General features: G+C 44.4%; 1 pseudogene across 1 annotated transcript; it reads right to left on the bottom strand.

The window, feature by feature from the left end:
• Positions 1–17,999: 17,999 nt before the first annotated feature.
• On the bottom strand, positions 18,000–22,878 carry LOC147463427 (uncharacterized; annotated as a pseudogene). The gene is made up of 13 exons (XR_015190210.1): positions 21,899–22,878; positions 21,434–21,807; positions 21,205–21,366; positions 20,996–21,124; positions 20,646–20,891; positions 20,518–20,572; positions 20,427–20,438; positions 20,298–20,347; positions 20,075–20,176; positions 19,832–19,972; positions 19,512–19,739; positions 18,584–19,051; positions 18,000–18,472 (listed from the first exon to the last, which is right to left on the bottom strand). The product of XR_015190210.1 is annotated as an uncharacterized LOC147463427 (transcript).
• Between the last annotated feature and the right edge of the window lie 1,054 nt (positions 22,879–23,932).

The raw sequence follows: 23,932 nt of genomic DNA, 5'->3' as shown, positions 1-23,932 counted from the left end.
TTTGTAGGGTCTCTTTTTGACTCAAGTACCTTACCCCCCCATGCATGGGAAGCTTCTGAAGCACCTTCCTCATCAAGCATGACAAGCGCCTCAAGCACCTTAGTCAGCAAGCACGACAAGCACCTCAAGGACCTTAGTGAGCAAGCACGACAAGCACCTCAAGAACCTTACTCATCAAGCATGACAAGCACCTCAAGCACCTTAGTCACCAAGCATGACAAGCACCTCAATATTGGGCCGGGTTCCCACCTCAAGCAAAACCCTAGCTTGCCTAAGGTCTAAGGACTTTTAAAACTAACCTTTGGAGGTCTTTAATGAAGCTAACCCTAAGGTCTTTTCAGCTCCATTAGATTCATGTTTCTCTTTAATAGACTATCTCCTTTTGGACCCCTATTGAGATGTAACCATCTCTCCTCTTGGTCCCCTGCTGAGATAAGTCTAGAAGCAATTATTGCATATTGCTCTTTGGTAGACCATCTCCTTTTGGACCCCTATTGAGATGTAACCATCTCTCCTCTTGGTCCCCTGCTGAGATAAGTCTAGAAGCAATTATTGCATATTGCTCTTTGGTAGACCATCTCCTTTTGGACCCCTATTGAGATGCAACCATCTCTCATTTTGGTCCTATTGTGATAGGTCTAGAAGCACTTATTACACATTGCTCTTTGGTAGACAATCTCCTTTTGGACCCCTATTGAGATGCCCCTTTTGGTCCCCTGCTGAGATAGGTCTAGAAGCACATGTCTCTATTCTAACTCTTGTTCTTGTTTATTATCCCACATTAAATGATCAGTTTAATATGAGAAAATCATTTGGGGTAGCCAGATATTAGATTTTATGACAGTTGGCGAGCTCAAGTCTTCTATTTAGCCAGTTTCCTATCATCATTATGCCATAACAAAGTGCAAGAAGATAACAACTCAACCACTTGAGTCTCATCAAGAGAGGAGGTGTTGGTGAATTTCATCAATCTATGGCATGTATCCTTTGCCTGAATAAGTTTCCCCCTCATTTCCAACAAGTAAGACTTGCTATAGTTTTGATGACATATTAAACATGCATAACAAATTGAAACCAAGCGTGTCCATATCAAGGAGCATCTGGGATGATAAAGGAGGAAGTACATCTTCAATCATAGTGCAAAACTGATCATGCTTATGATAAGCATTGTTCACATGAAAAAGTCGCTTCTTGGGTAGGGACTCATTGGCAGCAAAGGAGCCAAAATTACCTTCAAGCATACAGGAGCATGATCCAAAAAACAAAGCGTATAATCAATCCTCATGTCACATACAAAATCATCATCCTACTGCCTATTGAAAAGATACCAGCGGTCTAGTCAAGCACAATACATAGATCCAATATTATGTTGAAATGTGAAGCTAGGATCATCCGCATGCAAAAGAGGCCACAAATTCAATTCTTGATAATCGAGCATAAATTGGTCCCATGATTGTTATTCCACTTGAAGCATGTGAGAGTGGCTAGTAGTGTTATAAAAAGAGATTTAGCACTTTATAAGAAACCCCACAAAGAAATGCATTGGAACGCCAACAATATGAGGAAAGAGCACTCCACAACTATACCCTATCAACAAAAGTTGTGAAAGCATATAGATCACCAAATTTAAAGACTTCCCATTAACAATACATTGAACAACCGTCCATCTCCCATCTAGGTCATTGAAAACCAAAGTCGGGAGTAGCTCATGTCTAGCAAGCATAAGCACTCCAGAAAAACCTACAGATCCTGCATAGGCAATCCAATTACCTGCAAAGTAAGAAGTTTGACCGAAAAAATGATGTTGGTTATGCTCTTGAAGTACAACAATGTCTGCCTTGCATGTATATACATAGTGCCAGGTATCGTGATTGCATAACCCACACACATTATAGGAAATGCAGTTCAAAGAACTATGAATCTTGTACATTTATACAGTGAGCGATGAGCCAAGGAAAAGGAAAATTAGGTAGAAGTGCCCATAGGCACATCCTCATTTGCAAAGGGTACATGAGAATAGTAACACAACCAGGTCCATGAGAATTCAAGAGAGTAACGCACTGCAATGCAGGGGCTTCTCCTATCACTACTTCCTTGTAGGAGCCGACAACCTTATCCCATGCCTCAACCAAAGAAGTGTTGTCATTGCAAGGAAGATTTTTTTGGACAACATTTTTCAAAGGGGGCACATGATTGTGAGAAGATGCCAGGGGGTGGGCTTTTACAGATTTCTTAGGCACCATCCAAGCCTGAGAGGATGAAGCCTGTTCTTTGCCTGCCTCTTTTACATTCAGAGAAGCAAGAAGTATGCTCGATTGGGATTACTTTGCTTTGCCTTTATTTTGCCCCAGCTATCGAAGTAGAAGGTGAAGCACCTTTGGGCCTCACCTCAGAAGAGGATTTTGAAGGAGGTTGAGGGGAAGGGACAATTGAAGGAGGTGGCTGCAAACTTTGTTCCGAAAATTTAGATTGCATATGAAAAAAATTTCCACAACAAAAACAAGAATTTGCAAATTTACCTCATTTAAGCTTTAAAGGACGTTTTCGACCACCAAATCCCTAGAATCAACTGCAATGCCTGTTGGAGTGGGGATGTTCGTGTCCCACAGGATGCAGAAACGATTGGTGTTTGCCTCCAACTTAGGAGGACAAATGATCTTGCCCAATTGAGAAGAACAAGGGAAGAAAGTGATGCCAAGTGCGGGGAAATTCCACCACCTCAACCCAAACGGGACACTTAAGACTCTGATAGTCTTTGGTGAGAGCCCAGGGCAAAACATGAGTTATTGTGTATTAAGAAGAGAGGAGACATTTGAAGCAATGAATCTTGAGCATCCATGTCTATAAGTAGCACCTCATAAAACCCTCTCGCACCAAAGTAAACTCCTCAGACTGCTTGCCTCTTGAGAAGAGAATCAACCCACTGGCCTACATCCTGAGCAGTAGGTATTTTTCTCGGGAAGAAGAGAATCATTGCATTCAGGGAATACTGAGCAACATGATCCATGAGCTTCTGGACGGGAATACACATTTCCGTGACAAGAGCACGCCCTTCCCATGCTCCCACGTGCATCCTTGAAATCCTCATGAAGACAATCTTTGATAAGAGATAAAGCATCCTGTTACCATATACATGTGGTAGTGATGTGTGTGAACACACTAGGACCGCCGGGGCATTTTTTCCCTCTTTAGGAGGTTTTTTCCCCCGTGCATTGTATATACGCCCATCACTCTAGGGCTATCTATCTTTCCATTGCACACTAAGTAACACACTCTCTATAGTGTGCCTTGAGCTTCCTTCGTCTTCTCCAAGCTGTGTGTGTTTCTCTGCAACCCTAATTCCAACAATTGGTATCAGAGCAGGTCACGTCCTCCCGGGCTTAGTCGCCAGCTGCTCCAGCACACGCCTGCTCACTTTCTCCGATTTCAGTGAGCTTTGGCAAGCGTTCGCAGGTCGACAAATATTTTGGGGGAGCTCAAAGAGCTTGGTCTGCTCAGAATTTTGATTTGGGCTCATTTCGGCCTCCGTTTCCACTACGGGCAGTACTGCACAGGTTATTTCGTCATTTTGTGCAGATTTTCTGTCAGTGCCGTTTTCTGCATAACAGGTGCCTTATAGTCTTCTACGGTTTGTGCTATATAGCACAAGTTGTTCCCGCTCCATTTCTCCTATTTTCGGGCAGTTTTCACATCAGGTGCAGCATTTACCATGGCTGACAACAACAACACAGATGTGTTCAAGATGTTTGCTGCTGAGGACAGGTTGGATGGGGACAACTACCCTATGTGGGCTTATATGATGCAACACGTTCTTGTGTCAAAAGGTGTCTGGAACATTGTGCAGGGCATTGATGTACGTCCTGGTTCTGAAGATGTAGGCGATATTGAGGATGTTGCAGGTCTTGCTGCAAGGATTGCAGCTGTTAGAGTTGTTTTGCCTACAGCAGAACAAGCTCGTTGGGATGTTAAGGATGCACAGGCTCATGCATTGATTGCGTTGTCTGTGAAGCGCACCATTATTCCTCACATCCGTTCAGCAAAATCTGCAAAACAGGCTTGGGATATTCTAGCAGGTCTTTATGCAAGCCGCAATGAGGCTAAAATTGCTTTGCTGCGTAAAGAGCTAGAGTCGAAGATTATGCATGAGGAAGATGATATGGACACTTTCCTTGCTAGTGTCAAGGATATAAATGAGCAACTCATTTCTGCAGGTGAAGTCATTTCTGACAGTTCCCTTGTGCAGACTGTTCTTGATGCCTTACCAGATTCCTACCAGACTTTTGCTAGTACTTGGAGACTGATGACCCAAGGAAATTCTGAAGTTGTCAAGTTTGATGCATTATGCACATTGCTGTTGCAAGAGTCACTTTCTAGAAAAAACAGGACTAGGCAGCGTGCAGTTGAACAGGCTTTTATTGCTTCTCAAAGAAAGGGTGGTAACAATAATGCAGCCACTTCTTATGGTTCTGCTGCGAGTGGCAAAAATTCTGTTCCTAATGCTTCTGCTGGCAGCACTTCGTCTGGCAATTCTGGTGATAAGGGCAAAAAGAAGATGCGTTGCCATTATTGTAAAGCCAATGATCACTTGATCAAGTCGTGTCCTAAGTTGAAGGCCAAAGAGGCTAAGAAGAAAGAGGGTGGTTCCACTGCAAATGCTGGTTCCACTACAAATGCAGCCATTGTTGAGTCTTCTGTGAAAGGAGACTGTAATGCTGATGTTGATGCAGAATGGGCTTTTAGCGTAGAGTGCACTTACAATCCTGCTGTCCATAATGCATGCTTGTCAGTTGCTGCAGATTCACATGTGTGGTATTTCGACAGTGGTGCTACAAAGCACATTACCTCACATCGTGAATTGTTTACCTCTCTTGAGTCTGTCCCTCATGGGAATTCAGTCACTTGTGCCAACAATGCCTCTTATCCAGTTCAGGGAGTTGGAAAGATTGTGCTCACTGCTGCTAATGGCAGTTCCTTCACACTTGTTGATGCACTTTATGTACCTGGGATCAAGAAGAATCTCTTGTCTGTATCTGCACTTGCTAGACTTGGACTTGTAGTCAAATTTGTGGATGACAGATGTACAGTTCATGATCTCAGTTTTGGTGATGAAATTGTTGCATCTGGGCTTTTGTGCCGTGGGCTGTATAAGCTCACTTTGTATGACAAGTGTGGACAAAATTTTGCAAATGCTGTTGCAGATTCAAGGGCTATTTCAGATGCAAAACTTTGGCATGCACGTTTTGGTCATCTGAATTTTGCCAGTTTGCTGCGTTTGCAGAAATCTGATATGGTTGCTTCTTTGCCGCCTCTTGAAGCACCTATCAAACATGTTTGTGAAGGCTGTATTCTGGGTAAAATGCAGCGTTCTAAGTTTCCAAAGGATGGTTCAGTTAGGGCCACATGCAGGTTGCAGCTTGTGCATAGTGATGTTTGTGGGCCCATGCAAACTCAGTCCTTGGGAAATTACCTGTACTTCGTGACTTTCATTGATGATTACTCCAGGCATGCATGGGTATTTCCGCTTAAAGCAAAGTCCGAAGTTTTTATGTGCTTCAAACAATTTTTGGCTATGGCTGAAAATGTCTCAAAATGTACTATGGGCACCCTCCGTTCCGATCGAGGGGGGGAGTATATGTCTCATGAATTTAATGCATTTCTGGCTAGTCGTGGGATAAAACACCAATGTACAGTGCCTTATACACCTCAGCAAAATGGTGTTGCTGAGAGGAAAAACAGGTCACTAACGGAAATGGCACGATGTATGGTCAAAAGTCAAGCTTTGCCGCATTCTTTTTGGCTTGAGGCCATCATGTGTGCCACTTATGTACTTAACAGGTGTCCTACGAAAGCTTTGCAGTCTATTACTCCATATGAAGCATGGCATGATAGAAAACCTTCTATTGAGCACATGCGTGTTTTTGGCTGTTTGGCATATGCTTTGGTGCCACAAGTGCAGCGCAGAAAATTGGATGATAAGGCTGTCAAATGTATTTTTGTTGGTTATAGTGCTGAAAGCAAAGGTTACAGGTTGTATCATCCGCAAACAAAACGTATTTTGGTTTCACGGGATGTAGTGTTTGTGGAAGATTCTGTTCAACCCTTGCTGTCATGTACTAAAGACAGTAATGTAAGCTCACAGGACATTTATGACACTTTGTTGCCTCTTTTCAGTGGTGGAAATACGAATGTAAGTTCCAATGAGGCAAATGTACAGCCTATGGGGGTTTCTGAAAATGTTTTAGAACAGCCTATTACTGATGCAGATGTACATGATGTATTTCTCATTGTGGTTCTTTATGTTGATGATTTGCTGATCACTGGACCAAATGAGAGACATATTGCTGAATTTAAGGCTGATTTGAATGCTACTTTCAAGATGAAAGACTTGGGGCTGTTGCATCATTACTTGGGTATACAGTTTAAGCAGTGTGATGGTGGTATTGCCTTGTGTCAGAAAAGTTACATAGAGACATTGCTATGTAAGTTTGGACTTGAGGATTGCAAACCTATTGCCACTCCCATGGAAACAGGTTTGAAGTTGAGTCTACATGATGCTGGCGATCCTGCTGATGTCACTCTTTACCAAACTGCTGTTGGCTGCCTCATTTATGTATGCAACACGAGGCCAGATATTCAGTTTGCAGTCTCGCAGGTCAGCAGATTTATGCATAGCCCAGGGTCTAAGCATTGGCAGGCTGTCAAGAGGATTTTCCGCTACCTTAGTGGCACTTTACATCTTGGCTTGTTTTATCCCAAGGGGGGATCATTGCCGCCAGACTTACATGCTTTTTCGGACTCAGATTGGGCTGGTTGTTTTGACACGCGAGTGTCCACAAGTGGTTTTTGTTTCATGCTTGGCAGTTCATGTATATCATGGTTGAGCAAGAAGCAACCTACTGTGGCCACTTCGAGTTGTGAGGCTGAGTACAGGGCAGTCTTAGCAGCTACGGTTGAGTGTGTATGGCTCAGACGCCTTATGGCTGACTTGGGTGTTGGACAGGACACTGCCAACACTATCTACACTGACAGTCAGAGCGCATTGGCAGTTGCGAGGAACCTAGTTTTTCATGCTCGCACAAAGCACATTGAGGTGCATTACCACTATGTCAGGGAGAGGCTCTCAGCAGGAGAGATCAGCTTGGCTTATGTGCCAACACAGGACAACCTTGCAGATCTTTTCACAAAGGCATTGTCTCGTGAGAAGCTTGAAGCTTTCCGCAAAGCTTTGGGCTTACTCCCCTTTGTGGACTGATCCTGTCCTCAGGGCATGGCACTTCCCTTTACTCATGTGCCAGCTCTCGTTCACCGCATCACTCCAGGGGGGATTTGTTACCATATACATGTGGTAGTGATGTGTGTGAACACACTAGGACCGCCGGGGCATTTTTTCCCTCTTTAGGAGGTTTTTTCCCCCGTGCATTGTATATACGCCCATCACTCTAGGGCTATCTATCTTTCCATTGCACACTAAGTAACACACTCTCTATAGTGTGCCTTGAGCTTCCTTCGTCTTCTCCAAGCTGTGTGTGTTTCTCTGCAACCCTAATTCCAACACATCCATAGCCAGATTCTCCGAAGCTTTTTGGCGCTTGTAGATAGGGGGTTTCTAATCATTGAGCAAAAAAAACCGAGCGAAAATTAATCCGAGCAAATTGATACAAGATCAACAATGGTGAAAGACAAAAATTATGCCATGCACATCACTTTCACTACCATAAATCTGGCACTTAATTGACAAAAAAATGAGATTTTAGAACCACTATGAAAATTGAATACTCGAGACACAAGCAATCTCTTCATACTCGAAACATATATAATTCAATTCCATGTGGCATACCTCCTCTCAAAAATAGCCCACCAAAAACTTGGCACCTAGATTTTGCAAAAAAGTAACCTCATAAGCTTACAATACTATCCGAGAACCTCCTAAAGCATAAACAACTCCACTTTTGTAAGCAAGAAAAAACAAGCAAGCAAGAAAAAGTTCTCTCTCTCTCTCTCTCTCTATCTATCTATCTCTCTCTGTCTCTCTCTCTCCCCCCCTCTCTCTCTCAGCTTCACAATGCAACACCCTTGAGCGGCCCTCCCTTTCCTCTTGCCAGCTCGACACTAAAATGGTGGAGGAATGTGAGTAGTAACGTGTGGATGCACCCGCTGCAACTACATCAATGGCATACGTAGTGGCAATGATGAAGTGATGTGCCCACTGAATGCATGATGAGCTCAAGCATACCCAACTGCCTCATGACCATCTCAACAAGATTCTTGAGGTATGCTTTTTCTAATGAATTTTACCAGACTTGACTAACATTTAATCCATGTTGAGATTTGCTAGGAACACAAGAGAAGGGTCCATTCTATGAAGCTCATGTGAAATAGGTAGATGATTACTTGTTGCTTTGCTTAATTGTGAAAAAAATAGATTTCTAAAGTCTCCTTTACTCAAACAGATTTGCAGACAACGACATTCTTTAAGGGAAGCTTGCAAGTGCAAATTGGGGCTTGTCTGTATAGACAAGACCATGAAATGGGAGAAATGAACCAAGGAAGCATAGTAGGTTGTCAACTCTTTTCAAAATGGTTGCATCACATTGAGAGTGTTCCTTTGGAAGTTAATACTTGTGAAGGAAACTAGATATCTATGCTTGAGAGAGAAATTCATACAATCATAGTTATAGTGGAAAATCTGAGTAAAACGAAATTCGTTTCATAAAATTTAGCAGGTGCTTGTACAAGCAAGTTAACTTGATTGAGAGATTAACATGTCTAGCTATTATGGATCTCATTGTTGTCTTCTAGATTTATGAACATAGCTACTAACATGCATGAGGTCTTAGACAATATTTTAGGGAGGATTCCAAGTTAAAAGCAAAGCGACAAGGTATTTTGATAAGAGGCAGTAAAAGGGTTGTGGCAAGCTCCAGTTTACTAGTTACCAAAAGTTCTTGTCTCGCTTAAGGTCCTTGGCAACTTGTGCAACATTGATTTTTAAGCTACCTCTTAATTTCTGTGAGACCTCTTAATTACAAATTTAAGGTTAAAATAAAGCTTGAATAGGTGCCTTGAAGGGACCTCCAGAAGGCTGCTTGATTTGATCATTTGATCCTATGCCCTAGTCCCTTTAATCATTAAAAAAAAGCCCTTGCATTGCTCACCATCACATTGTAGGTGTCGTTGTATTGTCATCCATTGTCAACACCTCAACATCATGCCATCTTGCCATTGTTTTCCCAAGAAGTACACAATTGATCTATCTGCTTGTCTGTGGCGCTGCTTTCTCAACATGATGTGCCGCTTTCTTTGCTAGTGGCACTGCATGCTACAACACATCCCTGGTTTGCTTGACATTTTTTTTTAAAAAAAATGACTCTACCCATATGACCCTACCCCTCCCTAGTCTTCTTGCAACCGTTTTTGTTTTAAAGAAATGACCCGCATGACCCTACCCCTCCCTAGTCTTCTCCCTATCCTCATGAACCTTCTCCTCCCTGGTCTGTTGCTGCAACCAATCCACGCCGGTGCGGACTGATTGCAGCAATAGACCAGGGAGGGGAAGGGTCATGAGGGTAGGGTGGTTTTTTTAATAGAAGTATTACTTTGGTCTTCAAGGTGGCGCGGCGCCAATGATCAAGAAAATTATGCCTCCGCTTAGTACTTCTCTGTGCGCGTAGTATAAATAGAAAACCCATGCCTATCCTCTCCTAGTCCCTCCTCGTCTAGCTTACCCTTGCATGGACTTGGAGGTTGGCTCCCTACGCTTGAGAGTTCGGGCATGTGGCCCTTGCTGCCCTTCGGCCCTTCGCCTTGAAAGTCAAACACAGCCTGATCAAAGCCCAATGAGCCCCAAAAATCCAGCCAGCATGCTGTACTTGACATGCCAATGAAATGGAGCCCGCGACCTGCCTTGCTGCAGCTGCGCAATGTAGATGATTTTATAAAAAAAACAAAAACCTGCTGGAACCGTTCTGTGCCGCGCGGACTGGTTTCGGTAGGTTTCACAAGAGCAGAGACTGAGAGGCTAGCAGAGCAGAAAAGGGATGGGCAATAGTTGAAGAGCTCGCTAGTCTTGGAGCGAGTGTGTACACAATCAGAGGAAGAGTAGGAAGCTCGAGGAAGATGCTTCATCTCAGGAGCAGGCAGCTGAGCAGAGTCTGAGGGCGCCGTGGATGCGACCCTAAGCATGCTGAACGACACCCTTGCACCAACTTAAGCTGAGGACACTGAGCTAAAAGCAAAAACGCGGACGGCAAAAAACCCTTCAGTGCGGGTTCGCAGACCGTAGGCCTTATTTTGGTGCAACCCTGAGCTAAAAGCGAAAACGCGAATGGCAAAACACCCTTCAGTGCGGGTTCGCAAACCGCAAGCCTTATTTTGGTGATGTTTCCTCAACCTTCAATGGAAAGCTCAATATTTTGGCGAATAATGTGGGCATGAATATAAGAAAGCCTATTGTGGAGTATAGGCAGAAGATTTCTCGCTGATCATTTCCACAAATTTCAAGTCATCCTATCATTATAATGCTCAGTTGGACCATCCGCTTCTAAAAGCATCGAGAAAGGGAAATGTTGTTTTTGTTTCATTAGTAGCAGCCTGTAGGTGTTGTTGCAATTTGTTCTAGTTCTCTGTAAGCTGCAAGTAAAGGTGCTATGAATCAAATTGCAAAGAATCTTTCCTGTGAGTGGGCCAAGGATGGAATTTGAGTAACCATTGTGGCTCCCTTGTGCTTAAAGACGAGGGCTTAACAAGGCAAACTATATGCCGGACACCTCTAAGGCGAGCTAAAGAACCATTCGAAGTTGCCTCAGTTGTAGTGGCATTCTTGTGTCTCCCCAATGTAGCATTTATGAGTGGTCAATTTATCACAATCGATGGTAAATGGGTTCTTCCCTAAAGATGATTGAGAGTTGAGTTGGTTCCGCATTGCCCCACGTTGGTTTTTTTATGCGTATTTAGATTTTTTCATGAATTCATTGGCAGTGACAAGCTCATGGGGCCGGGGAGTCATTTGCTCATTAGGGATTTGAACTCACGCACAAGATTGCAATGGTAATTCTCATAAGCGAACCAACCAAACCGCTTCTTGGCTCTTAGCTTCCAAATGTACATATAAGAAAGAAAACTTCTCAAAGCAATTCAATAAAATGGTGATGGAGGGGAGGCAACACTATTGTGATCGGTGCTATCATGCATGGTGAAGGCCACCTTGGAGGAGCTTGTTTTTGTCAAGCGTGAAACAAGGGATTTTCAATCACGTACACTTGCATCTTGCCAAAGTACTGTACCTAGTGTTTAGGGGGTCGCATGGGGATAAATTATCTCTCTACATAAGGTGTCGGCATCTGCTCCCTAACTGTCACACTGCCCACAAGTCCCCTGCGCCAATACAGGGGTCTACTGGGAGATTGTATCTTTGTTATGGGTAATACACCACACCAGGGCCTTTCAAGAATATTTTTTCCAATGAAAGAAATTAAAGACTCACGGTGGGCACACTTAACAATTCTTCTGGCTCAAAGGTCAAATTTGAAGCATTTGTTGGTATTTATACTAAAAACTTTAATATTTTACTAGTTTTCTTGAAGACAAGCTCGAAATGTAGTCAAATTTTTGCAATTTTAGCCAATAATTAAGATACTCTAGACCACAGTTTTCTTCAAACGCTTCATTGCACTGGCCATTTGTGGCCCTCATGTATGGAAGCTAAGAGACACTTCACAAGGTTATTGATTTGCAAATGGCAACAACGCAATTTTAGTTTATTTGGTGTGAGAAACAATGAGAACATGAACATATGATTTTTTAGAATTTTTAAAAATACTAGTTTTAACCAAAAAGAGAGCATGTAGACTATGCCATGTTTATCATTTCTGTGGTTTCCCTCCCACTTCATGCTTAAGAGGTGGAGCGAAAAGGAAATAGTTCTCAATTAGCAACCAAAAATATGGCCCGCAACCAACCATGAATCATACATGCCACAAATCACTTGATTAGTGTCTAAATCTTGTTAAAAATAATATGGAAGCAAGGAGTTTTCTATCCTCAGGACTATATACACATGCACATTTAAGAAGCTCGTTCATGGGATCGACGGCGCGGAACTGGGGCGCGATCGGTGAGACGATCTGGATCGTCCGCGTGGCGGGGCTGGGCTCAGGCTAGGAGGTAAACCCGGGTGACGAATGGCGGGACAACGTGGCGCCGGGCGGGTGACATGGCCTCGGGCGATGAGGTGCCACGTGGATAAAGGGGCAGGTGGGTGGCCAGGGCGGCTTTCCGTGCGCGGACAATGATTGTCAGTTAGGGCGCCGAAAGGGATTGCTTCATGCAAGCTGGGGTGGCGGGCCAGTTTCATATGTGAATTGGGAAAGGTCGTGCAATAGAGCATGTGTAGGGGTAAACCCGGGCTTCTGAACAAGGGGGGGCAGGCGGGTGTTTTGTGTTGACGAAGATGCACGCCTCGGCCAGTGGAGGGGCAGCGGATGGGGGGCCTTGGGGGTGGGATCTGAATGGGTTGCTCTTGCAGCTACAACAATGAGAGCTTTGGGGAGCTTGATGATGCTTGGAACGAGTCCGAGGGGGGGGGGGGGGGGGGGGGGGGGGGGGGCGGTTGGCGCTTTGGATGGAAACTCAAGTGATATGGATGAGGTGGAAGAGTTCTTTGAAGAGCATCAAAGTGGGTGTTTGGATGCATTTTCTTTTGCATCAACTAGGTACTTTGCTTTTGATAGACAAACATACGGGCTTATGATAGCTTCTATCGAAAGTGGCCAAACGATTACCATAAGTGCTCTCAAAGCCCATGACAAGCGAGGTGTGCTAGACTTGAAAAAATGGGCAAGAATGAGGGATTCACTCCACGTAATGGTTGACCAAGGTGGATCTTCGCGTCTTGTTATTGGGAATGGAAAGTTGATTGCATGTATAGAAGATTGGGAAAGCATTGTTTTCGCATGCCACTCAAACGACCATTTATGCTTGCGGGCAATGATGGCATCCATTGCATGTACATGGTGCACAAGTATTAGACAACATGGAATCCTACTTAATTATGTGAAGGAGTTTTTGGACTTGTGTGTTTGTGCATCGTTGCCCGGGTTGGGGGAATGGAGAGCCATGACACCACTTCCACAGAAATTGCCCGGGTTTACAAGACAAAAGAGTCCCGACAAGGATGAAGGTGGTGTTGAGGAACATACAGCGATGATGGATGATATTCAAAATGTGATCAACGCTATTGCCATCAAGCACAAGGCTAGATTGGTAGAGCGGCAATCATCGTCGTCGAGGGGCTTCATTCAACTTGTGTGTCATCGCAATGGGGAGGCACGAAGAAAGGGCCACGATCATCGAAGACTGCGCACATCAAAGAAGTGTGGATGCCCGTTTACTATCGTCATTCAACGTGTCTATGATATAAAGGAAAGTGTAAGGATAAGGGTTCATGTTGGGCACAAAGGTCATGTGCCGAGATCACGTGAGGATCTTTATCACTTGCCGGTGCATCCGACTGTGAGGAAACGATGCATGGAAGATTTGTTTGACGTTGGAACATGTCGCCATGTCGCAAAGATGAGTGTCTCCAAGGAGCTATTTCACTTCAATATGGCATTGCCGATAGAGCAAGTGTCACATAGATTCTTCATGATACCAAAGGAAATTCAAATGATGGCATATCAACTCCGATCCGAAGGTAAATAAAGCCCTGAATGTCTCCTTGCTGGGATAATCATAGGTTTGTATGGGCTTATCTATCATGGTGCCTGGGTTTATTTTGGGGTAGTGCCTGGGTTTATTTATTATTTTGCCTGGGTTTATCTGTCATATTCATTTAAGACTTGAGTTTAATTGACTGCTTTTGTTTAGGGAGGCTAGGAAGCGATGACTGGTCTTCAATGTACCAGGAGGCTCTAAAATTAAAAGAGCAAAACAAAGTTCTCTATTGTCAACCCTACAACCCGGATGCCTTCGATGAGATGGAAAGGCCATTCATACTCATTATTCAGGATGATTGGATGCTCGGCATGTGCTTGCGTTTCTCAACAAACAATGCTTGGGCAATAGACTCCACATTCAAAACAAATGTTTTTGGGATGCCACTCTATGCAGCCGTATTGCCAAATCAAAATGAAATTGGTTTACCCTTGTGGTTTATGTTGTGCACACATGATGTAGGAACATCTCAAGAAAGCATTGCTTTGCAAGTGACACTAAGGCTTGTGTTCCACAGAATGAACAACATTCGCCCTTGAGCATTGGTGATTGACAAGTGTATGACTTCATTATTGGCCATCTATAAAGTTGTTCATGCTGATCAATCTTGTTGGGAGGTGGACAAAGATGGGACAACTCAACAAGTTGCATGTACTGTTTTGCTATGTTGGTTCCATACCAAGAAAGCATGGGTGGAGCACTTGCTTCCACAATTTGTAATATGGTTTTGTATATGTGTACGTGGGTTTATCTGCGTGTTAGAGGTTTATCTGTTAGTGCTTGGGTTTATTTGTTAGTGCCTAGGTTTATTTGTCAGTGCCTGGGTTTATCTGTCTATGCTTGGATTTATTTGTTTGTGCCTGGGTTTAACTGTCAATGCCTGGATTTATTTGATGGTGCCTAGGTTTATCTGTCAGTGTCTAGGTTTATCTGTCAGTGCCTTGGTTTTTCTGTGTGTGAGAGCTTATTTGTGTGGACCTGGGTTGATATGGGTGAACTATAGATTATCTCGTATATGTTTCTTGATATGCCTGCCCACTTTTTTTGCAGGCTCCTAAGGAGATGCGTGAAACCCTATATGCATCAATGGAAAATATAATGCAATGTGGTACAGAGGACAACTTCAAGGATCGGTATGCCCAGTTGTTGATAGAATGTGAAGGCCACCCTAATATTGTAAGGTATATCTGCAATGGTTGGGCCGCAAAGGCATGCATCTGGTGACGAATGTGGCCAAAATACGGTCGTTTATTTCCACATGGGCATGTGGACACTACCAATTTGGTCGAGCGACTATGGCAGTATGTGAAATACACGCTTTTAGATGCAAGGATCAATCGATCACCCTTGGATTTATTGCATGCCCCGGTGGGTGACTCCAACACCGGGACACGAATGGGTGGCATTGCTATTGAGTTCTTTCGTCAGAAGAAAGAGATTGGTATAATAGTTTCTTTTCATATTAATCAAAGCAAAGGCAATGGGTTTTTCTATGAATGCCTAGTAGGATTATTCTTTTGCATGAAGGCTTGCATTTGTGCCTGGGTTTATAATATGGTGCAGGTTTATATGGTTGCCTGGGTTTATCTGTGTCTAGATTGCTTCTGAAGCTGATCACTGTATATTTTGTGTAGTTGACTCTGGAAAGCACAACATTTATGGAAATGATTGGCAGCAGACCACAAGACTTGCACGAGGTGAAGAAATCTTAAGGAGATATGCAAATGACCCATCGACGATTCAAGTTATCGATGAAGCTGCACTCTTATTTAAGGTCTTGAGCATGTCATCCACAGGGACATGGTATCAAGTTAGTATACAGTCGGCATATTGTGACTGCCCAGATTGGTTTAGCAACTGCAAGCATTTGTATGGAATGTGACTCATCTTAAGGGACTTCTTTTCTCATATTAGCCATATTCTACCCATCATTGACATAGCCCGAGAGTTAGTCATGGAGCACGATCCTGAACAGTTTGAGGATACTACCATCGATGTAGAGCCTCCTCCAACACAATTTTTGACCCAATGCATTGACGAGCTAAAAGCACTCTTGCACAACATTGAAGAGGGCATTCCATCATATAGTGACTCAAAGATCTTGTCATTGGTGGGGCAAGTGCGAGCAGCATATGTTGGCCTCTTTGCTCAAAGAGCACCCATGGAGATCGATTTTCCAAAGAAGGGAAGTGTAACACAAGTACATGCACATGTAACTGCCACTCGACTTGGGCATGGCCAACCTAGGCCAGAAGGAGTAAATATGCAAATCACGGTGCCCACACGGCCTGCTAGACAAACAAGTGCCTTGTGGCATAAGCATCAAAGGGGCCGTAAGCGAGTTCGGTTTGCTTCGCAAAGGCGGGTTTACTGTCATAATTGTTGCACAAAGACTTTCTTGGTGGACGAGGGGGTCGATACATGCCACACTTGCAATGCATTGTTGCCTATGACTCCATGGCTAAGAGCTCAAGAAAAGCTAGGAGCATTGATAGGCCGACAAGCCTTGTTGTTTCATGGGTCTGATGCTTATGAATGCCTTGTTACATTCGTGGTATGCGGACCAAACAATGACGATGAGCGTTTGTTTGACCTGAAGTTCAATGATGGGGAAACCATGCATGGAGTATTGGCATCAGCTCATCGAATTGTACTTCTGTAAAACCCTGCAGTGAACATATTCCTCTTGCCTTGCTGTTTTGCCTGGGTTTATCTGTATCCCATGTTTGGTTATTTGTACTATTTTTGGACCTCTCAATCACCTACCATATCTTTTCACCTGAAACTGAGCAGTAAACATCTGCCTCTTGTCTTGCTGTTTTGCCCGGGTTTATCTGTATCCCATGTTTGGTTATTTGTACTATTCTGGGACCTCTCAATCACCTACCATCTCTTTTCACCTGAATAAGGCAAGTTTTAAACTTATTATTATGGTGGTAAAGGAGTGGACTATTCTTACTTTGTACAACTTGATAGGCTTTTTGTTTTTCTTTCAATCAACCTTATACCTGTTTTGGGTTTTGCTCAACCTATCGGCACTACTTCTTGTCTTGTGATGGAGAATTTTGACTCATTACCTTCCCTAAAATAATTTTCAATACCTCTGCTTTATACACTTAATTCCATACCTATTTTAATTGACCATGGACTACCTCTTTATGTGGCAGTTCATTCTCGATGCCCTCTTAGGATTGTATTTCTTTTGCAACTATTAGGTATATAGTTTTTCTCAACTTTGATAGAGATTGCAGTGTCTATATAGCTGCACAAGAAATACAATAATAATTTTTTATGTTAATATTAGAGTAATTAGGTTCAAACACACACAAAGAGAGAGAGAGAGAGAGAGAGAGAGAGAGAGAGAGAGAGAGAGAGAGAGAGAGAGAGAGAGAGAGAGAGACTATCAACATAGTTTAGTTGTAGAAATGTATGTGATGCAAGTGGAGAAGATATTTGTCCTTCTAGTATGATTGTCTTATACTCTTGGCAGCATCTTCCTTTCCTCTTTCTACCATCATCATTGTGGATTTTCACTACGAGCACTAATACTACTACCACTACTAATAGCTTAGGCACAATGGCAATGTCAATGTTTTTTTTGAAACTTGTCCAAGGAAAACCAAATGCATGACTAACGCACCAAAACATAAAACACGATGAGGCCTCATAAAACATTGGATGAGTTTTCGTGTGTGTGTGTGTGTGTGTGTGTGTGTGTGTGTGTGTGTGTGTGTGTGTGTGTGTGTGTGTGTGAGAGAGAGAGAGAGAGAGAGAGAGAGAGAGAGAGAGAGAGAGAGAGAGAGAGAGAGAGAGAGAGAGAGAGAGAGAGAGTCTTTCAAACCATATGGTGAAATTTGCCATGATACCAAACAACACAACTTGCAAATACAACTTGAATGACAGCTTGCAAATACAACCACAAAATCTACGCACTTCACAAGCTTTCACACATACCATGGATGTCTACCCAAGGCACACTATTCAAACTGAAGCAACTTAATTTCATAGCTTAAGCCAAGAGAGAGAAGGGAAAGCCAACACATTGCATGCTAAAGCTGATGAGTATGTGATGCAAGTTCATACAAATAGCATTTTGATAACCGATAAAGTAAACCCGTTACACATATCAACCCAGGCAATCCATAAACCCAGACTTAATTGAACATCCGAACATGTAAACGTGGATAACATGTCAACCAAAAAAATTGTAACACAAAATTGTTTTAACCACCTAGCATAAGCCGAGGAGAGAATGAAAAGTTCACATTCCATGTTAGAGCTGATAAGTATGTGAAACAAAATCATACAAACGACATAGTCACTCAAAACAATCTCAAGTAGGTGAAGATAAAATCTCTTGCGCCTCATCCTCGTCACTACTAACATCTTGGGCGCCATCCTCACTGTCCCCTTTGCCACTTCCACCGCTGTCATCCTCGTCATCAGTCCCATCATCCTCACCGTCATCACCGCCACCACTTATGTCACCCCCACCACTTATGTCATCACCGCCACCACTTGTGTCACCCCCACCATCGTCATCATCGGCACCACTTGTGTCACTCCCACCACTTATGTCATCACCGCCACCACTTGTGTCACTCCCAACATCGTCATCATCGGCATCCCCATCTCTACCATAATCGGGATCATCATCCCCACTCCCATCTTGGTTAGACTCGTCATCACTCCCTCCGCTACTCCCCCCGCTGCTTTTATCCTTGTCACTACAAACAATCAAGGTCCCCACTTTGATGCGGCGCTGCATTAAAACAGATTAATTTAAACTCAGACATACAATAAACCCGGGCACTTACAAAAACACAAACCTGATTAAAATAGTAAAGTTGGCTTCTATGACCATAGAACTTACCCTAGATTCATAGCCTTCCTCCACGTGACTCTTGATCTCCTTTTTCATTGCCTCTTCCATTTGATCGATCGTTTTCATGTGGTTGGCCACAAACTACATGATAAAAGTATCTTTCTTCATGGCCGTTTGAGCCTTGCGCGGAAGAACGTCCCAAGTGAGGGCTGCCCTATTCTTTGCTCTCTCCTCAATCCTCTTGCGATTTACTGCAAACTTTCGACTCACATCCTTAAAGCGCTGTTGGGCCCGTACCTGATCTCGTATGCTTGACTTGGGCACGTCGTTGTTGACACTCCCTCGAGGCCGCCCTCCGAGCCTTTGAGGGATGAAGACATCCAGCCCATGTACTTTCTTTAAGTGTTGAATCATCTGTGATCGCTTCTCCATGAGAGTGTTCCGACTTGCACATGGTGGTTCAGCCCGACAAATCCTCACCAACTTACCCCCATTGATAACCTCAACATAAGGCGTCTACATCCAATACAATACAAAAGGCAAAGCAAGTCAGTGAGACAGATAAACCCGGGCAATAAAAAATACTAGACAGAGAGAGAGTTGCACACCATGCCGTGACAGGTAAACCCGGGAAATAAGAATACTAGAGAGAGAGAGAGAGAGAGAGAGAGAGAGAGAGAGAGAGAGAGAGAGAGAGAGAGAGAGAGAGAGAGAGAGAGAGAGAGAAAGAGAGAGTTGCACACCATGCCGTGACAGGTAAACCCGGGCAATCAGAATACTAGACAGAGAAAGAGAGTTTTACACCATGCAGTGATAGATAAACCCGGTCAATAAGAATACTAGAGAGAAAGAGAGAGAGACAGAGAGAGAGTTGCACACCATGCCATGACAGATAAACCTTGGCAACAAGAATACTAGAGAGAGAGAGAGAAAGTTGCACACCATGCCGTGACAGATAAACCTAGGGACTTCTTACCACAGTTGTGGAGGTAGTACAGCTTGCCCCTGATTGTTTTGCTCTCTTTACTTGAAGCTTGGGCCGCTTTGAAGAGCCGACAAGGGCAAGAGCCTTATCCGCCGGCCCTTGATCCTCTTGCCCCGTCTCCACATGCTTTTTAGCCTTATTCTTCACACCATCCCTCTTTACAACAATCTTAACCTCCGGCACCTTCTCCAACTGCCCCTTGCCCGTGTTCCCTTTAACCTTGACGTAACCATTTTATCAAAGAAGAGGAAAACCATAAGATAAAAAAAAGACAATTCATTGGCTTCTTGCACAACACTTGAGGGGCTTACCTCGTCAACAACAAGTTTCCGCTCGACGGGATCACGGACTTCCACCTCTTTCATCCTCTTCAACCTCTTCACATTTTGTTGCTCGGGGACCGCCGTACCTTCTTTCTCTTTCACATCGGCCTTGGCATTTCTCTTGTTCACCTATGACAATGCACTCAGACATAAACCAGGGTGCAAGGACCAAAAACACTTGCAAGGCACACTTTCATTGCAATAGTCTGCCTAGGGCCGTTTGTTGCATACCTGTGTCTTGGGTGGCTTGGAGCCTGCTCTGCCACTCAACTTCTTTGCTTGACCACTCTTTTGAACCTTCAAGGGACTTGATCCTTCAAGCACAATTATATCCTGCACACATTGCCACCCGTGAACACCTTATAGCCGGCACAATTTTCAAAAAAATTACACAATACCCGGGCACTGACAGGTAAACCCGGGCACTGACAGATAAACCCGGGCACAGTCCTACCATTTTAGTTTGTTGGTCCTCCTTTGCAGCCTTAGGAGCCTTTGGAGCCCCTGGTCAAGTGCCCGCTGTGCCGCTCACCTCCTTTGACTGGCCGCTTTTTTGAGCCTTCAACGTGCATGATCCTTTAACCAGATTCAAACCCTGCACATCTTAAACACCTAAGCACTTAACAGCTAGCGAAACTCGGGCACTGACAGATAAACCCATGCATTTCTCCTACCTGTTTTGTTGGTTGGATCTCCTTTGGGGCCTTTGGGGCCAGGGCCTTCTTCATACTAGCATCTTGGCATGGCTCTTGAGGTACATCCGATGTGACAGAGGAGCATCTTGACCCTGCACAAATCTTACATGTTTTGTTGGTTGGGCCTCCTTTGGGACCTTTGGGGCCTTCTTCAAAACAGAGCCTTGGCCTTGCTCTCGAGGTACATCCGCCGACAAAGGAGCATCTTGGCCCGGTGGCATTGCAATCTTCAATGGCGTTGCAATCTTTGGGGCCTTTGGAGCCTTCTTTGAAGCAACACCTTGGCACGGTTCTCGAGGTACATTCGCCGACAGAGGAGCATCAATCTTCAAAGGCGTTGCCCTCTTCAAACCCTGCACATGTGAACACTTAACAGCAGACACAAATTTCCCTTAAACCACACAAATCTTCGGGCAATGATAGATAAACCCGGGCATCTAAACAGGAAGAGTCCTACGTGTTTTGTGCGTTGGATCTCCTTTGGGGCCTTTGGAGCTTTCTTTGAAGCAGCACCTTGGCACGCCTCTCGAGGTACATCCGTCGACAGAGGAGCATCTTGGCCCCGAGGCGTTGCAATCTTCAAACCCTGCACACGTTGGAACAAATAAACCCAAATGTCCACAGATAAACCCGGACATTCACAGGTAAACCCAGGAACTGTCTTACTTGTTCTGGCTGTTGCGCCTTTAAAGCCCCCTTCTTCTCTTCCTTGGTCACAACAACAGTAGGCTTGCATGGCTCTGGTTCTACAACCGCCAATGGAGTAACATTGTTGTTGTTTGGTCCTTTCCCTGCTTTCTTCTTCCTTTCCCCGGTCACAGCAGCAGTCTTGACCGGCGAAGGCTCCGGAACAACATCGGGCTAAGACACTGCAAGAAGGAGCTCCCCCCCCCACCTCTTTGACCTCCTGAACCGGCGTTGGCCCCGCCCTCGACCGCGTGGCTCTCATCGTGCAGGTGGCTTTTTGGCTCCCCCCCCAGCCCTTCCAGCAGGCTTCTTTGGCGGAGGTGTAGAGTAGGCGCCCATCATTCCCGTCCTCCCTCCCTTCTTCGCCTTGCCCACCATCTCTGCGCAATCCTGGACAGAGCTCCCCCTTGCCCGCGATGCCCTTGAAACCCCCTGGACAGACCTGCGCGATGCCCTGAAACACCCCCTCAAACCCCAAAACAGAGGTGGCAATGTTGAACGCCCATCTTGCAAGCTGTACTACGAGGTGCAAAGTGAAAGCAACCCGGGCGACATGGCGGGACGACTTGCAGGCTCCCCTCACTGCCTGAGGTGAGGTGAGGTGACACACCCCACTTCAAAATCATGGTGGGTGATCCCGTCGGATTTCCCCCCCGTCATAATTCGTGCCGACATGGATCGTCCGTCGCCATCTCACCCACGTCCTGAGGCCAGGTCACCCACCCGGTGCCACGTCGTCCTGCCATTCGTCGCCTGGGTTTACCTCCTAGCCCGAGCCCGGCCCCGCCACGCGGATGATCCAGATCGTCTTGCCGATCGCACCCCAGTTCCGTGCCGTCGATCCCATGAACGAGCTTCTTAAATGTGCATGTGTATATAGTCCTGAGGGTTTTCTATGTTCCTTCATGTTTGTGCAAGGGGCTAGAGACAAAGATTGACTCAAATACATGTTCAAGACATGGAATGAAATGCAAGTAAGCTTTGATATTCCCTCGGATTTTAGTTCGCTCGATAAATCTCGCTCGGGCTACGATAAGACTTTTGTAGATACACTGATCACCCAAATCCATCCACACTAGAAATCTCTCTCTCTCTCTCTCTCTCTCTCTCTCTCTCAATTTAAGGGACCTAGTATCGAACAAACAAAGAAACCTTGCTCTAGCTGTACAAACTTTTCGGAAAAGCTTTGTTGTACACACTTTCTTTGAGAACCTTCCTGCTAGACACACTTATTATGAAAATCCCCTGCTTCTGCACACATATATTTGTAAAATGACGTGCTGCACAAACACACACACACACACACACTCAGCCAAGCGACAGAAGGGTTTGCCACACACCCGTCACCACCACACACACACATCATGGCTGCTCACCCACACAAACACACACAACACTAATGCTGCCCAACACATGCTTCATACCCACACACACAACACTACCACTACCCAACACACACACACACGCACGTGGAGAGCTGCCAGACACCGCTGAAAGGCCAACACTTCGACGAGGCATCAACAGGAGCAACGAGGACTATTTCAAATGAGGCCCCTAGGCTGAGGCACTGCGAGGAAGGAGGGGCAGATGTTTGCGATGTTCACCACCTGTTCTCAATCACGAGCATCCACACACACTCTCTCTCTCTCTACACACACACACACACACACTCTCTCTCTCTCTATACACACACACACACACACACATATATATATATATATAGTGTGTGTGTGTGTGTGTGTGTGTGTGTACACGCTTGTATATACATGTGTGTGTGTGTAAACACACACACACACATATATGTGTGTGTGTGAGAGAGAGAGAGAGGGAGAGAGAGAGAGAGAGATTTTTTGAAGTGCGTTTTCTTATAATAAGGTTCATAGATCTCCTTCTGTCTCAAAACCTAGTGGAAGTAGTTAAAAAGAACAAGGTTTCTATTGTGCATCATTCGTATCTTAGACTAGCGGTTTTAACATGCGGAAAAGTCTCCATTGGTTAGGAAAAGTAGAAATTCTTCTTTCTACATGAAGACTTTCACTTGCACATTTACATGATGGTGTATTAAGCAACTGCTAAGTTTCAACAAGTTGACAAAAGAGGTAAGAGGTAGAGCCCTTGCAGTGTTGGAAAACACCCGGGTCCAGTGTATTTTGCCCGGCTAAAATTGTGAAATGCCGGATAGATTTTGAGCTTGCCTTGCAAAAAATCCGGAAGTTTACACAAGTTTTAGTTTAAATACCGGCAAAAAGCTTAAGTTTTGACCTAAAAACCGGGAGAATTTCAGGTTTGCCCTTATTTTCTTGGGGTAGGGAAAATATATTTTTCTAGACATGAGCCCTTTTCATGGAAACTTTAAAAGACGATTGTATTTCTTGCTCCAGTACATGTGATCTTTAGTACTTGACCAGCCAAATAATGAAGACCTTTTTTTTGTATCAAATTGCACATATCTCGTGTGAGGCGATACAAACGTCCTTATGAGCGCATAGGGCCATGACCCAGATCACGAAGGTCAAAGACTCCACCAACCAAGCTAGCTCCTTTGCACCCAAGTAATGAAGACCTTCTTGCGTATACTATCGATGTCGTGCCGATAAAGTTTCCTTGTCTTCAAGAAACTACCTTTCAATGTGAAATGTGCCCAAAATATAAGGTAACATATATGTCAAACTGACCTTTTTGTATTTGGAACAAACACATCACAAAT

Source organism: Adiantum capillus-veneris, chromosome 2 (genome assembly GCF_014529385.1).
Source record: "Adiantum capillus-veneris isolate H3 chromosome 2, ASM1452938v2, whole genome shotgun sequence".
NCBI lineage: Eukaryota > Viridiplantae > Streptophyta > Polypodiopsida > Polypodiales > Pteridaceae > Adiantum > Adiantum capillus-veneris.
Note: the sequence above shows the minus strand (reverse complement) of the source record. Positions and strands in the feature narration are given on the sequence as shown.